This window comes from Haliotis rufescens, unplaced genomic scaffold (assembly GCF_023055435.1).
Source record: "Haliotis rufescens isolate VD_foot unplaced genomic scaffold, xgHalRufe1.0.p SCAF_2, whole genome shotgun sequence".
Lineage (NCBI taxonomy): Eukaryota > Metazoa > Mollusca > Gastropoda > Lepetellida > Haliotidae > Haliotis > Haliotis rufescens.
Genome location: NW_025963890.1, coordinates 27,799,463 through 27,813,230, shown reverse-complemented (window position 1 = coordinate 27,813,230; position 13,768 = coordinate 27,799,463). Strand labels below are relative to the sequence as shown.

The 13,768-nt window shown below is 37.8% G+C and overlaps 1 long non-coding RNA gene across 1 annotated transcript; it reads left to right on the top strand.

Moving 5' to 3' along the window:
- The first annotated feature begins 9,936 nt into the window (after window positions 1–9,936).
- LOC124110918 lies at window positions 9,937–12,848 on the top strand. The gene is made up of 6 exons (XR_006857352.2): window positions 9,937–10,401; window positions 10,640–10,714; window positions 10,946–11,047; window positions 11,292–11,564; window positions 12,174–12,357; window positions 12,679–12,848. It is a non-coding gene; the product is annotated as an uncharacterized LOC124110918 (long non-coding RNA).
- Window positions 12,849–13,768: the final 920 nt, after the last annotated feature.

The following is a 13,768-nucleotide window of genomic DNA, read 5'->3' as shown; positions in this document are numbered from 1 at the left end:
CCATAATAATAACATAATATTGTTATAGGTCTAACATTACAAAAAGAACAATTTAAATATTAAAGATGTTGTTGAAAACTTTCTGAGAACCTCCCGTCCTCTGAACCGATAAAATTTTGGTACACAACGAGGTAGGCTAGTGTAAATATATATAGATTCTAGGCTCCTATATGTGATTTTGTACCCAAAACAAATTAAATTGTACCCAAAATACTTTGTGAATTTGTACCTAAGAAAATAAGAAAATAGATCTATAATTATATTTATGTTTTCATGTAGATGAACAGAACACACAATAAAATATTTCATCAAGTTCCAAATATGATTATGACTGTGATCCTTGAAATTGATTGTTTAGTTTTGAGAGAAAATTGACGTCTTGTCACTGAAGGAGAGGCCAGTTAAGTTGGTTAAACCTAAGTTAGAATGAATTGGTTTGATAGGAAAGTGATATGTAAAGTTTAAGACACCAAATTAATGTATATCTTTGAAATAATTCTAGGTAGATCTACAAATTCACATACCCATTTGGGTAACAAATTACTAGAAATTTTGGGTACAAAAGTCACCACTGTACATTTCAACTGATTTTCGTGAATCAATGGGATAAAAAAATTTCGTCTGAATGATTCCTTTTCTCATTTTTTAAGACAAGAATTTGTTTTACATAACAAAACAGGCAGATCTACACGGATCACGTTTAGTCCTAAAAATGTTTAAAATATGGACACCTCAGAAATGAGGGCTTATAAGGTTATAATTCTACCTAACTTGTCACATGATTTGACTTAGATCTAGGTCTACCTAAGAAAAGTCCTTATGAAAATCTGTTTTTAATTTTTTTATGACACTGACATTTCTTGCACTTAGACAAAGAGTATTCAAGGAAAGACAGATATGTTTTTGAATGAAAATATGACTTTCCTTTATAATTCTTTTTTCATGATGACAGGGGAACTTTTATACACACCAGCTGAGGAAGTTGTGATACTGTGATTGCATACAAAGAAAAAACAGGTTGGAAGCAGTACCTGTATGTATAAAATAGACCACATAAGGTGAACAAAAGAAATGGATTGGCTGACTGGAAAAAATACATCTGGCAAGGGTAAACATGTACACAGGCATGTTTCTTTTCATTCCAACCAGAAGACTGAGATAGCATTTTCTAAGAAACCTGTGGCAAACTTACCAGCTCATGTGCCACCATGGTTCTTGTGATTAAACAAACAAAAATGTCATGTACTGTTACAAGTACTGTTACTGTAATTAAATTAAATTAATTCCTATTAAATTTATTTCAGAATTTGTTTGGGGGAAACAAACCACATGATGCACAATATTAATGTCCATATGAGTTTAGTATGTATATGTTAAGGATCTGATTTATTCATTATTCATGGAATACTAAAATTAAAATGATGACATGAGAGAGTTACTTATTCACATAGTTGATTTTCAGAGTGCAAGATAATAATTGTTGAATATATATGTTTAAACTAAAGATAATAATTGAAGTTTGATCAGTTACACTGTGCTGATGCAAAGACTAATATTTACTGTCCCCACACACCATCATTGTGGGAAAAATAACTATTAAATATAACTTAAAATTTTAAAACCTGTAAACAGCTGTAAATAATTAAACAATTACAAATCTATCATCAATACGCCATCATGGTGGTCTTCATATTTTTGGAATAAATTTAGAAATCCTTCGTGTAACTGTTCTAAAATCATGCTAGAATCTATGAATGTATTCCCGAAAGGAAAACTATCCTAAATGTAATGTGGAACTAACACCGAAAATATGTACGTAGCATTTTATTGCTTATATATACCCTATCATATTCAGCAACGCGGGGATGTTATTTTGAAACACGTTTTGTCCAATCTCATTAAAATCAGATCTTAGTTCTCGCTACCGCTAAACAAAGGACTAAGATCTGATTTTAATGAGATTGCGTTTTGTCAAGCCCATTTTCGCGCACCTGTTGTTGAGGGTGATCTTGCTGATCAACGATATCCATAGACGTATTACGTGGGATACACTTGTTGTAGTGAAACTTATCAGCGTGTACATCGCAGAAATATGAATCATGTCCCATTTATATTCACAACATTGAATGGTGATTCTTAAATATCAACAGAAGTTCAAATAAAAGATACCGAGAAACTTGCATGTGGCATGTTGATTTATCGTCTACCGTTTCCGGGTCACGGGAGCATGCAAGGTCAAACGGATTAACTAATACGCGAATTATATCGTCAAAGTCACATTTGTATTTCATGTAAGTGGCGATTACTGATACTGTGTATCGACTTATGTTTTTGCTGTATGTGATAGGCGAACTATTTCAAAATTTACTGTAATTGTTTTGTTTCGAAAGCTTATCAGCAGACTACCCCTGTCTGTGACATCACATCCGGTCACCTATGCACTTATTGAAATAGTGCTGTCAGAATTCACGATCTTTATTTTCATTTTTCTCTCGTCATATTTATTGGAATATGACGAATAAAACATTCTTCGATTGAGAAGATCGTCAACTTTCGCCAAGTTATATTTTTAAAGGCAATGTAAACTTTGTTGATATTAAAATAGCAATAAGTTATGCGGAGGTCGAGCGAAGCGCGCCATGTTTGATTTTAGGACGTCTGCTAGCATCATGACACGGGTTGTTTATTTTTGTATATCGTAAATATTCAACCAAAACGCTTGAAATTAGGATTAGTGAATATTTATAAGTCATTAATTGTTTCCTGCAAATTTTATAACATGACACGTCAGATTAACCCGAATATTCGTATTTCTGCAACCGACATGATGACCTCGAAAATTAAGTTATTTTTCTGTTTATGTTCAGACTACCTCAGATGAAAAGATTAACAAACAATGATGTTTTGTGGGATATAATGAGCAGAGTGTGGATGATGCAGTCGGGGGCGATAAGCAAGGTCCTACCGCGGACTAGAAATCGCATACAGACCCTATCGCGGGTCAAGTTGTCCCTCCACCGCGCTTGGCAGACATGACCCACAGCAAAGATACTGTCACTCCCCCCGCGGAAACAGCGGGCAGAAGAATTTGGGCTCCCGCTGTAATTAGCAGGCAGCCAGAGTATCATACACCCACCAGCATGGTGTTAAACCAAATCCCCCGACTGCACCATGCCCACTGTACCAAATTTATTGAAATAGAATAACAACAATAAGAACGATACATTTATAAACTTGATAAGACTTTGTACAATGTTGTTCACTGTGGAAAGAAGGCGCAACCTGACAATTGGGGTGGTTTGGGGGTGGAGGGTGGGGAAAGAGGTGAAATGCAAACCGCTGGACGCGTTGTGTTGTGTTGTTAGAATGACTTGACAGTTGGGGAGTAAAAGTAGTGACGTCACGAGACCACGTGTAGTGACGTCATGGGAGAAATGACGTATGTTGCCATGGGGAGTATTTTTGCGGGTCTTGTGAGAGGAGAATGTTTGTAAACAAATGGTGGAAAATGATAAATGGGAATAGTTACTAGTATTGGTTATGCGGAGCTGACCATAAACCGATTTAGCTAAATAATGCTAAATCATATTATGTTCAGACTACCTCAGATGAAAAGATTAACAAACAATGATGTTTTGTGGGATATAATGGGCAGAGTGTGGATGATGCAGTCGGGGGCGATAAGCAAGGTCCTACCGCGGACTAGAAATCGCATACAGACCCTATCGCGGGTCAAGTTGTCCCTCCACCGTGCTTGGCAGACAGGACCCACAGCAAAGATACTGTCACTCCCCCCGCGGAAACAGCGGGCAGAAGAATTTGGGCTCCCGCTGTAATTAGCAGGCAGCCAGAGTATCATACACCCACCAGCATGATGTTAAACCAAATCCCCCGACTGCACCATGCCAAACAGCGGGGTGCAAAATGTATAAATACACTATGCACACCGCTGACATCCACACATTATATTAAATTTGGATTAAATTATGATGTGGAAGGGAGATGGGGAGTGGATAAGGGACTGGGAAGGAAAAGAAAATGATGCGCCTCCCCCCAAAGTGAAGTTATACATACTTACCCGAACGGTACCTTTACTCATCACTAAACAATGTCCTGCGTACATTTGATTTAAAATGGGCCATGCCCGACCGGTTTAAATGAACTCCCCGAGGAGTATAAAATGGAGCATCATGTTTGATCTGAGGGTGGGTACACCTTAGACCCCCCTCTTCCCTGATCACTCCCGCAATCCGCCTATTAAGCGATTTTCTTTTCAGTTCAATCCTTTTAACATGGCTGGCCCCTCGCCAGGTTTGTCGAGGCAACATGTCAGACCATACCAATTTGGTATTCGGGAGTTTAAGCTGAGCGTATGTTATGTCCAGATACATGTTGTCGTAAAGTTCCTTTGTCCCCTTTGTACACAGATCGTTTGATCCAAGGTGGATAACCAGAAACTTCGGCTGGGGATGGCGGGCAACACGTGTATCCACTGCCTTGCGGAATTCCCCCCACTTCATTCCGCCCTTTGCATGCCAGCGGATACCCGTCAGTAGGGAGTCCGATGTAGTGGCCAGATGGTCGTGGAATCGGACCATATAACTGGACCCGATACACCATACATCTGAAACTTAAAACACACTAGCAGCATCTTTGTTATAATAACATCTGCTTTAAACTTACCTATTAATTTATTGATGGTATTTATTTTATTTATTCATTCATTCATTCATTCATTCATTCATTCATTTATTCATTTATTTATTTATATTATTAGAGTTAGTGAAAAAGTACGTATTATCCCGTTACCCCCGTGGAAACGCAACAGGCAGGAACGGGTGGTGAGTCTGTGTTTGTTTCTGCTAGGTATACTGTTAAGTGGTGAGTTGAGTAATGCGGATATATTTGCTGTAACAGTTTGATTTCCAACGCCCATATTCCTGAATCTGCTTGGAACTAACCCCATTAATTGCTGCTGTGGTAGCCGCTCCAATGCGAAAAGAGTGTGACGAAAACAAATGAAGATTGAGGTGTGGTAAGGAAAATGACAGGGCCTTTCTTATCATTGACTGAAATTGGAATCTAGTTAAAGGACGTCCATCAAAATGGACGAACATATGACCGTGCACTGGTGGTCTGATGAATAGAAACTGTTGCATTGCTCTGACAGGACACAGTCTAGAGTGAGGGATAGCTGTTATTTTTATTTGCACACCTCTGCCGCCCTGATCCGTTTTGGATGAGCGTAAACATATCGTTATGTGACTTATATCTGCTGCCACATGAATATCAGACAAAAGACACGCCCTATGCGAGAAATCCTTGGCTGACCCTGCCACCAGCTCACTGATTCTAAAAAATCCAAAAAATGCAAGCAGGTATGCAGCTGTGAAAAGAGACGTTTCGTAAGTTGAAGCACAAACTACCGGTAATGCTGTCACAATAACAGACAATAAGTCAACTGTAATTGGGAGTCGAGTGTCAGCCTTCTGTTTCTGTCTGACAAATCCAATCAAGGCTTTCTGAATAAGAAAATGGGATGTTAGGTCATGCATACCATGTAACTTTTGCCATGTTGTTAATGCTGATATATACGACTTTGCCGTGCGAGGAGATTTTCCTGTTAAGGAGAGATGAGCGATAAAATGCATAAGGTGATCAACCGGGGCGGGCCAAATGTGTGGCAGGCTGAAAGAGATGCGGAAAACATTAAATGCCTTTTGTGCAGACTCATACAGGTTCCATGTGTTGAGTGCTAGAGAAGACTGCACTAGACGTTGCACCTCTGTCGTCAGATCTGCCATATGTCCTGTGGTATGTGTGCTGGTATCTCGTCTGCCCGCGGTGCTGCTTCTTTGAACCTGGACCACTGAAATCTCGAAAGTGCATCAGCTATAACGTTTGCATGCGTAGGAATATACGATGCTTTGAACAAGATATTATGTTGTAAACAGAGGAGTATCAGGCGCCTAAGCAACGACATAACTCGTGGTGGTTTTGCTGTTTGTTTATTGATAATTGCTACCACTGCTTGGTTGTCACAAACAAACAACACTCGCTTGTTTCGTAGATGTCTACCCCACAGTCTTACTGCCAATACAATTGGAAAAAGCTCTAGCATAGTGATGTCCTTAGTCCATCCATTCTGCACCGACTCGTTAGGCCATCTGCCATTGGCCCATCTACCCATGAAAAAGGCTCCGAAACCATGGTTACCTGACGCGTCGGTAAACAAATGTGTATCCGATGAATTGATCCACTCTGAATCTATAAATGCAGTAGTGCCATTGTGGTTTTGAAGAAATTGCCGCCATAAATTGAGGTCCTCGCGTATGCCTTGTGTTATCCTTATTCTGTGGTGAGGTTTTGACCCTCCGCGCTGTGCGTCAATGAGGCGTCTTAAAAAGGCGCGACCAATCGGAATTGCCCTACATACAAAGTTAAGTTTCCCCACCAAGGACTGCAAGTAGTGTAATGTTGTTTTCTTCTTAAAAGGTGATAAAAGAGTATCTATTTCCTGAGTAAGCGGCACTACCTTATCCATCGGTATGCTAATTTGCGCTTTGACTGTGTCTATTGTGATACCCAGGAACGTCATGTTTGTTGTAGGTATAACCGTTTTGTCCTTTGCGACGGGAACGCCCATGTTTTGTAATAACTCCAGGGAGGACTCGAGAGTTTGTTGACACTTATTAGAGGCTAGTGCTGCCAATGCAAAATCATCCAAATAATGTTGTAAGTTATCATTTTTGGTGTATTTCCTGAGTACCCACTGCAAAAATGTGCTAAATTTTTCAAATGTTGCACATGATATGGAACAGCCAAATGGAAGACATTTGTCAAAGTAGAAATTATGTTTGAATTGTATTCCCAGAAATTTAAAGTCATCTGGTCGTATAGGTATGAGGCGAAATGCAGACTTAATATCAAATTTTGCCATGTATGCACCCTTGCCTAATCCTTGTATCGCGGATAGCACCTGGTCAAAGCTAGTGTACTTGACTGTTGACACCTCGTGAGATATGTAGTCGTTTACAGACTCTCCCTCAGGGTATGACAGATGGTGAATAAGTCTGAACGTTTGCTGAACGTTTGATTATTGTGATTTGACTTCTTCGGAACGAGACCGATTGGAGAAACTATCATATCTTGAAATGGTGGTGCTGTAAATGGACCTGCAATTCTGCCTAGATCAACTTCTTTTTGTAGCATTGTTGCCACCATGTTTGGATGTTGTTGGGCGGATTTTAAATTGTAAGCCATTCTAGGACCCGGTGGACCCGTGTACTGTAGTGGAAAACCTTGAGAAAAACCTTCCGATAAAAACATAGCATCTGATGCGTAGAAGGGGGTGTAAATACTGAGCCAATGTGACAATACACGCATACTGATGGGTGTTGGTGCTAGGCCTTGAGTTGGTATTGTTTGCGTTGGGTTTTGTTTGAGTACGGGGGGTTGTAACGCCCCCTTTTTGACGAAAGCATGTGTGTGCGCCGTGTGCAGTGCTGTCACATGTGATGCATTTGTGTGCATATCGGCAGAAAGACCTTGTACATCCGAATTTGTTAAAATCCCATCAAAACTTTGGGATGCTACCGGTATTTTCGCTACCCGCGTTGAGATTGCTGCGGTTGGTGGTAGTGGTGTTGTTTGTGACGCGCGCGTGTGCCGCTTGTTGATTTGGAAGCATATGTTGTAACCATAAATGGCCATCTATTGCCCACCAGGAGCGAGACGGGTCGCGTTGCATCCTTTGTCTGAAACTACGGTCATATTGCAACCATGAATCTCCGCCGAACCTAATAGCAGCTCCCCTGATTGTTTCGATGTAGGTAAGCAGATCCTGTATCTTATCCGGGTGTTTTTCTATGTATACGCTCATGTAGACGTTAAACGCCGATGTCCATGCGCCAATGCCTAATGGACGCGTTTGTTGTTGTTTGGGTTTAAAAATAATCTGACCTGTGGCGTCGAGCGTCAATGTAAATGCCGACATCTCTTGGGGTGTCTGATTTTGGGCCGCTATGAGTTGTTTTAGCTCAATGAATTCGCCGTTGTGTATTTTTTCCCGTCGTTGTTGGGAAACATGTGATCCGATGTGTTCCGCTCTGACGTTTAACTGTAGACAGGGTGTATTCGTCGCGGGTATGCCAAACATGGTTGGATCGTTTAAATTCATAGTTGCGAAAGGATTGAGTGTTTGTGTTTGTTGTCGGGACGGATGCGTGTTATGTGCGTTTTCGCGTGCTAATGTACTAATGTTTATGTGCCCTTCATTGTTTGAAGACCTATCCCCAGTCGGCATCTGCGTGTCCCCGTTTGTGAGCGTGCTGTTTGCAAGCATTGCCGTATTTGTAGGAAGCACTGTGGTAGCCGAGTTTGCATTATGCAAAATAATGCTCGAATTAATACAAACAAAATCACTATCCAACGTACCTGCTGTGTTTTGTGGTACTCCGCTGATCAGTCGTGAGCCAATTGGCGCCTCCAAGTCTATTCCATCCACATTTCTGCTAACCCCCGTCCTACTGGCTTTCGGACCCTTCACCAGTCGGTGGGTCAGCGCCGCTTTCCTTTTTGGAGGCATCCCACATACACCAAACGAGGTAATGAGGTGAGGTGAAAAAGCTTTAGAGGTGAAACCGTAAGAGGTGAAATGCAAACCGCCGGACGCGTTGTGTTGTGTTGTTAGAATGACTTGACAGTTGGGGAGTAAAAGTAGTGACGTCACGAGACCACGTGTAGTGACGTCATGGGAGAAATGACGTATGTTGCCATGGGGAGTATTTTTGCGGGTCTTGTGAGAGGAGAATGTTTGTAAACAAATGGTGGAAAATGATAAATGGGAATAGTTACTAGTATTGGTTATGCGGAGCTGACCATAAACCGATTTAGCTAAATAATGCTAAATCATATTAACGTTTAGATAATAAATTCACTGAAATGGTTCCTAATTTACCATCGCGCTGTTATTTGCTGATAAAAAAAACCCGAATTTTTACCCAATTAAAATCAAGATATCGGAGATATGATTATTGAAATCAATTTGCACAAATGTTACGATATTAAAAGGTTCCTAGCATGAAATGCAAACCACCTTCAATAACGCAATTCAGGTAAGTTCAAGAAAATTTACAAATTTTGTGTTCGCTTTGGTCTTAACATTGGTATGATTGAAAACATCGGGATATTTTTATATAGTACTGTGTAGTTTTCTATCAGGAATAAATGTGCAAAATATTTCTTCAATTGGCCCTTGTTTAATGAGGCACCGACTGTTTGAAATCACCCACCCTCTTTAGAGCGCCTTATGCTAAAATTAATCCAGCAGGCAGGGGTAAGAAGTGTAAAACATATTATTGCATTGCTGGAGCTCAACATCCTCTGATGGCTGAAGCAAGACCGACTGGTATTGCTTTCATCGTAATTTACAGTGAGTGCCCTTTTATATTTGCATACATTTATGTTTTTAGAAAGTGTAGAATGTTCACACATATACTATTTCAGCAAGTTTATTAACATTTATAAATGGCAAATTTCTACTAGTCGTTATGATACCTTAACAATTGGGCAGTTTTGGCAAGGACTGAAGGACTTGTGTGAGTTTCTGACGCTGATGATGGGTTAACCCTTTGATTTGCATTCAAACAAAGTGTACATTTTTTAACATTGAAATTAGATACAATGAAGCTTTTGAATAGTAGTCTGAAAGAGTAATCTTTAGACTCGGTTCGATTCCGGTCAAAGGCAAACACATCGAGAATACTTATTCACTGCGTGTATTCTTACTTTGTGATGTAATAATATATTCTTGTGTTAATATCCTTATTATTATTAATGTTGTATGTTTTCCAACAACAAAAATAACTTTAGTGCAAAATAAAAATGTTATTTTTTGTGTTTAAATTTTTATGTTAAAGGAACACCTTTCCTTAAATAATGATTGATATGTTTTAATATAAGAAACTTCTTAAGTAAGTTATGTCAGCTCTTCTCAAAGTGTACATTGAAGGAAGCTAGGTACATAGATGCATCTGTTTCTCATACTGTACATATTTGTACTCTGTATTTAAAAATAATTACTAGTTATGTTACACTGGTGCAGTTAAAATGACCTAACACTGCACTAATAGTTATGTAATACCAATATTTGTAGTTTGGGTCATTGGGCCCTTTATATTGAAAAAATATATGTGTGTCGTGATTGATGATGTTTTACCAGAATTGTGTATTACCAGACAATTTGTAACTAGGCAGTGTCAGCTCCTACATTTAAATGATTGGAAGTATCATTTACATTCACAGAGTTAAACATTGACCTTTCCAGGTGCAAAAAGAATGCCACAAGTTACACTGAAAACAAGAGAAGTTCACCTGCTTCCCATAATGAAGAATCAGATGGTATGGCTTATTTCTCCCTTTTTTCACAGATGATAGATACATACAGAGTTAGAGATACTGATACTACATTTGTACTGTATTCTACTGTGAATATGAAATTTGAAAGGAACTTTGGTTGTATAAGGAAGTAATGTGATTTAGCTGTAGATTAATTTAAGAATTAGTTTTCCTTTGTCATATCTTTAAAATACATAAATTTCCATTGGCCTAATATGTATTTTCTTATTTTTGAATATAGCATCATCTTTTTCTGTGCAAAAAGAAGCTGAACACATTTATGCAGCCTCACCGTGTACCAAAATCTGTTCTACTGGTAAATGGCTTGTGGTATATTACACATAATATTATTAGAGTAATAGAAAATACTTTGAGTAAATAATAATGTTTGTAAATGTCTTGAAATGAAATAAGCTATATTAATAAATTATTGGAAAAAATGTGTTTCACATATCATTTATGCGTAATACAATATTTCCTTTGCAACTATTGTACTCATGCTTGTCCTGATGATTGCTTACCTGATATTGTTGTCTATTTGTTTTAGGGACTGAACCCGAAGAAAAACCAAAGGCTGCAGTTGGTGAACACAACTATTGTTTGGATTTGCCACCAAAACAAAAGCTACCATCTACATTTTCAACTCATGGTACATACATGAAATTAAGTATCTAATAGGACCAATTCTACTTTATGTTTTGAAGAGATAAAAATGTTATTTGATAGGAGAAAGTTAATGTCTTCTTTAATTTAAATAACTACAGAAGCCATCTACATTTATCAAAAGTGTAAACTGAAATATATAAAAAAAATTAGTATTTCTATCAGATGAGTAATGGAATAAGATATATGAAAAAAATACAACAATGGTACAAGTATTTTTCGCTGTTTAGAGCTGAAGTTGGGAAACAGCCACAGCAGACATATTTACATGGACTAATGCAAGCATTTGCATCTGAGGACTTGGAGCAAGTTGTGACCTTACTTTTGTCCCACCCCAGTTCAAGAAATAAAATAAACGAGAGAGTGATACAGCAGCTACAGTCAGACTGTCAAGAGCTATCATCATTATCATCTCCAATGGTTCTCAGGGAGCAATCAAGTCTGCAGAATCTTACAGATAGCCATGACTTTATAGGTCAGGTATTTCAGGAGATGAAAAAAAGGTAATCTAATTTGATGAATGAATTTACAATATGAGGTAATGTTTGGGGGGAAAAATGTCATGTTTTAATTGTAATAAAACTTTTATCATGATTGTTATATGAGTAATATAATACTAGTTTTAATATAAGCTTGAGTACAAAAGTTACCAAAACATTGGTTGAATCCCTCAACTTTTAGCTCATATAAACTGAAATGACATGTTTCTTTTTATGGTGTGATGTTTTTACCTTGTCAGCTACACTAATTTGCCTTTTCTTCATAATTTTTTAGCTTACCTGAAAATGAAAGAACAAGTGACCTCTATTTAATGGGTTATAATGTCTTTCTTGCAGTCTTTTATATGTAGTGGTTATTTTATTTGAATACTTATGCATGTCAGGTGATAACAGTGTTATGTGAAGAGGAGCTTATTTGGTTACACTAAAACTCCTCTAGAATGAATTATGTACCTTTGACTATGTTTACCAAAAATATATGGCAAGATCACTGTGTTGTTCATTTGCTAAGTAATCCTGCTTTTTTGTACTGAAGAAACAGCCCTTATTCTGAGAACATAGAAGGCATCAAAATATAGTTCATAATTTGCTAGTTTCATTCTGTTTTATTAGGGCACCATTCTTGTTGGCTGTAATGTCCACTGTAACTGGATGTATGGATGGTGAAATTCCACTCAATAAAGTGGCTGCAATAACGTCATCATACTCCATACTGATGCGTATGCGAAACATCCATCTAACAGCATGGCATAAGATGGTGTGATGCATTCTCATAAGAGGACATTTAGAAGATCAGGTACAGTACTATAAAGCATTTGTTATTGATAGTAATGATTTTGAGGATAGAAAGTTGTAATTAATATATAAATATGTGTGGCAGTTACATATTTTGACTATTTCTTGTATTTTACCTTTTAAGTATAATTCATGTACATAATTAAATGCAGTTGTAGTCATTTTATTTTATTGCTCAGCCTACTTTAAACACTAAACCATCAGTCACAGCACTCTTACTAAGCATGCTTACTACATGGTTTGTTTGTGAATGTCACACCCTGTGAACTAATACAATAGCCCCAGCCTTCTCCCTACTCAAGCCTTTTGTCTATATGGCCAGCTTGGGTACTCAGCCATGCTGTATGTTGGACACCTAAGGACTGCGGCCACTCCACATTTACCTCTCCACGGATAAAGATATATATATATGCACATGTTTTTTCACAAGGATCGTTTTTGAGGAACCTTAGATCAAATTCCAAGGTTAGTATTTTATTAGTGAACTGAGGATTTTATTCATTGAATTGTATCTGCAATATTGTAGATATTGTTTGTATTTGGATATATGTTTGTTTAGACACGAATACACGGAATGTAGATTTGTAATTATTATTGAGTTTAACAACCAAATAAGTATCCTACATTCATTAAAACATGTATAAGCATTAAACTAAAAAGTAAGATTAGTAGTTTTAGAAATAATAGAGGTTACTTGTGATATAAGAGGTAAGGCTTAGCAAGCATGCATGGTATGAATGAATGTAGGTAGGCATATATGAATGAATGAAAGTAAGCATATATGAATGAATGAAAGTAAGCATAAATGAATGAATGAAAGTAAGCATATATGAATGAATGAAAGTAAGCATAAATGAATGACGTCATCCTTGGGAATACCGTGATGTGAGATATGTTTGTTTTTCCTGTGATATAGCAACATATATGTTGCCATCTGCAGATACAGAGACACTTAAGTGCAGTTTGAACTATGTCTATATAGTATTGATGTCATCACAAGCTTTTGTAACCAGTGGTTCTGTGAACGCTTACTGGTATACAGATTTTATGTACATTTAAGGTGCATCATTGTTGAATTTAAGTCGACTTTGAACATGTTCGGAATCATTGTACCTTTTACTGAATATACCCGTGTTGTGCCTGCGTGCACTGTATTTCATGGCCAATTTTTATGTGTCATATGCATGTTTTGCAAATGTTTAGACTTAGAATGAGCTCTCATACACTGCAGTAGTGAACCATATCAGTTTAGCTGTTATTTAGTGGTTGAAAAACCTCAGCTCTTACCGGTATGATTGTGTGCGTGAGTAAGAAGTCACAATATACATGAATGCTTGAATGTTTCTGTGATAAATCAAATAAAGTGCAATTAAACATTAGTTCAAACAGACCAACATTGAATTTAGTTTAAC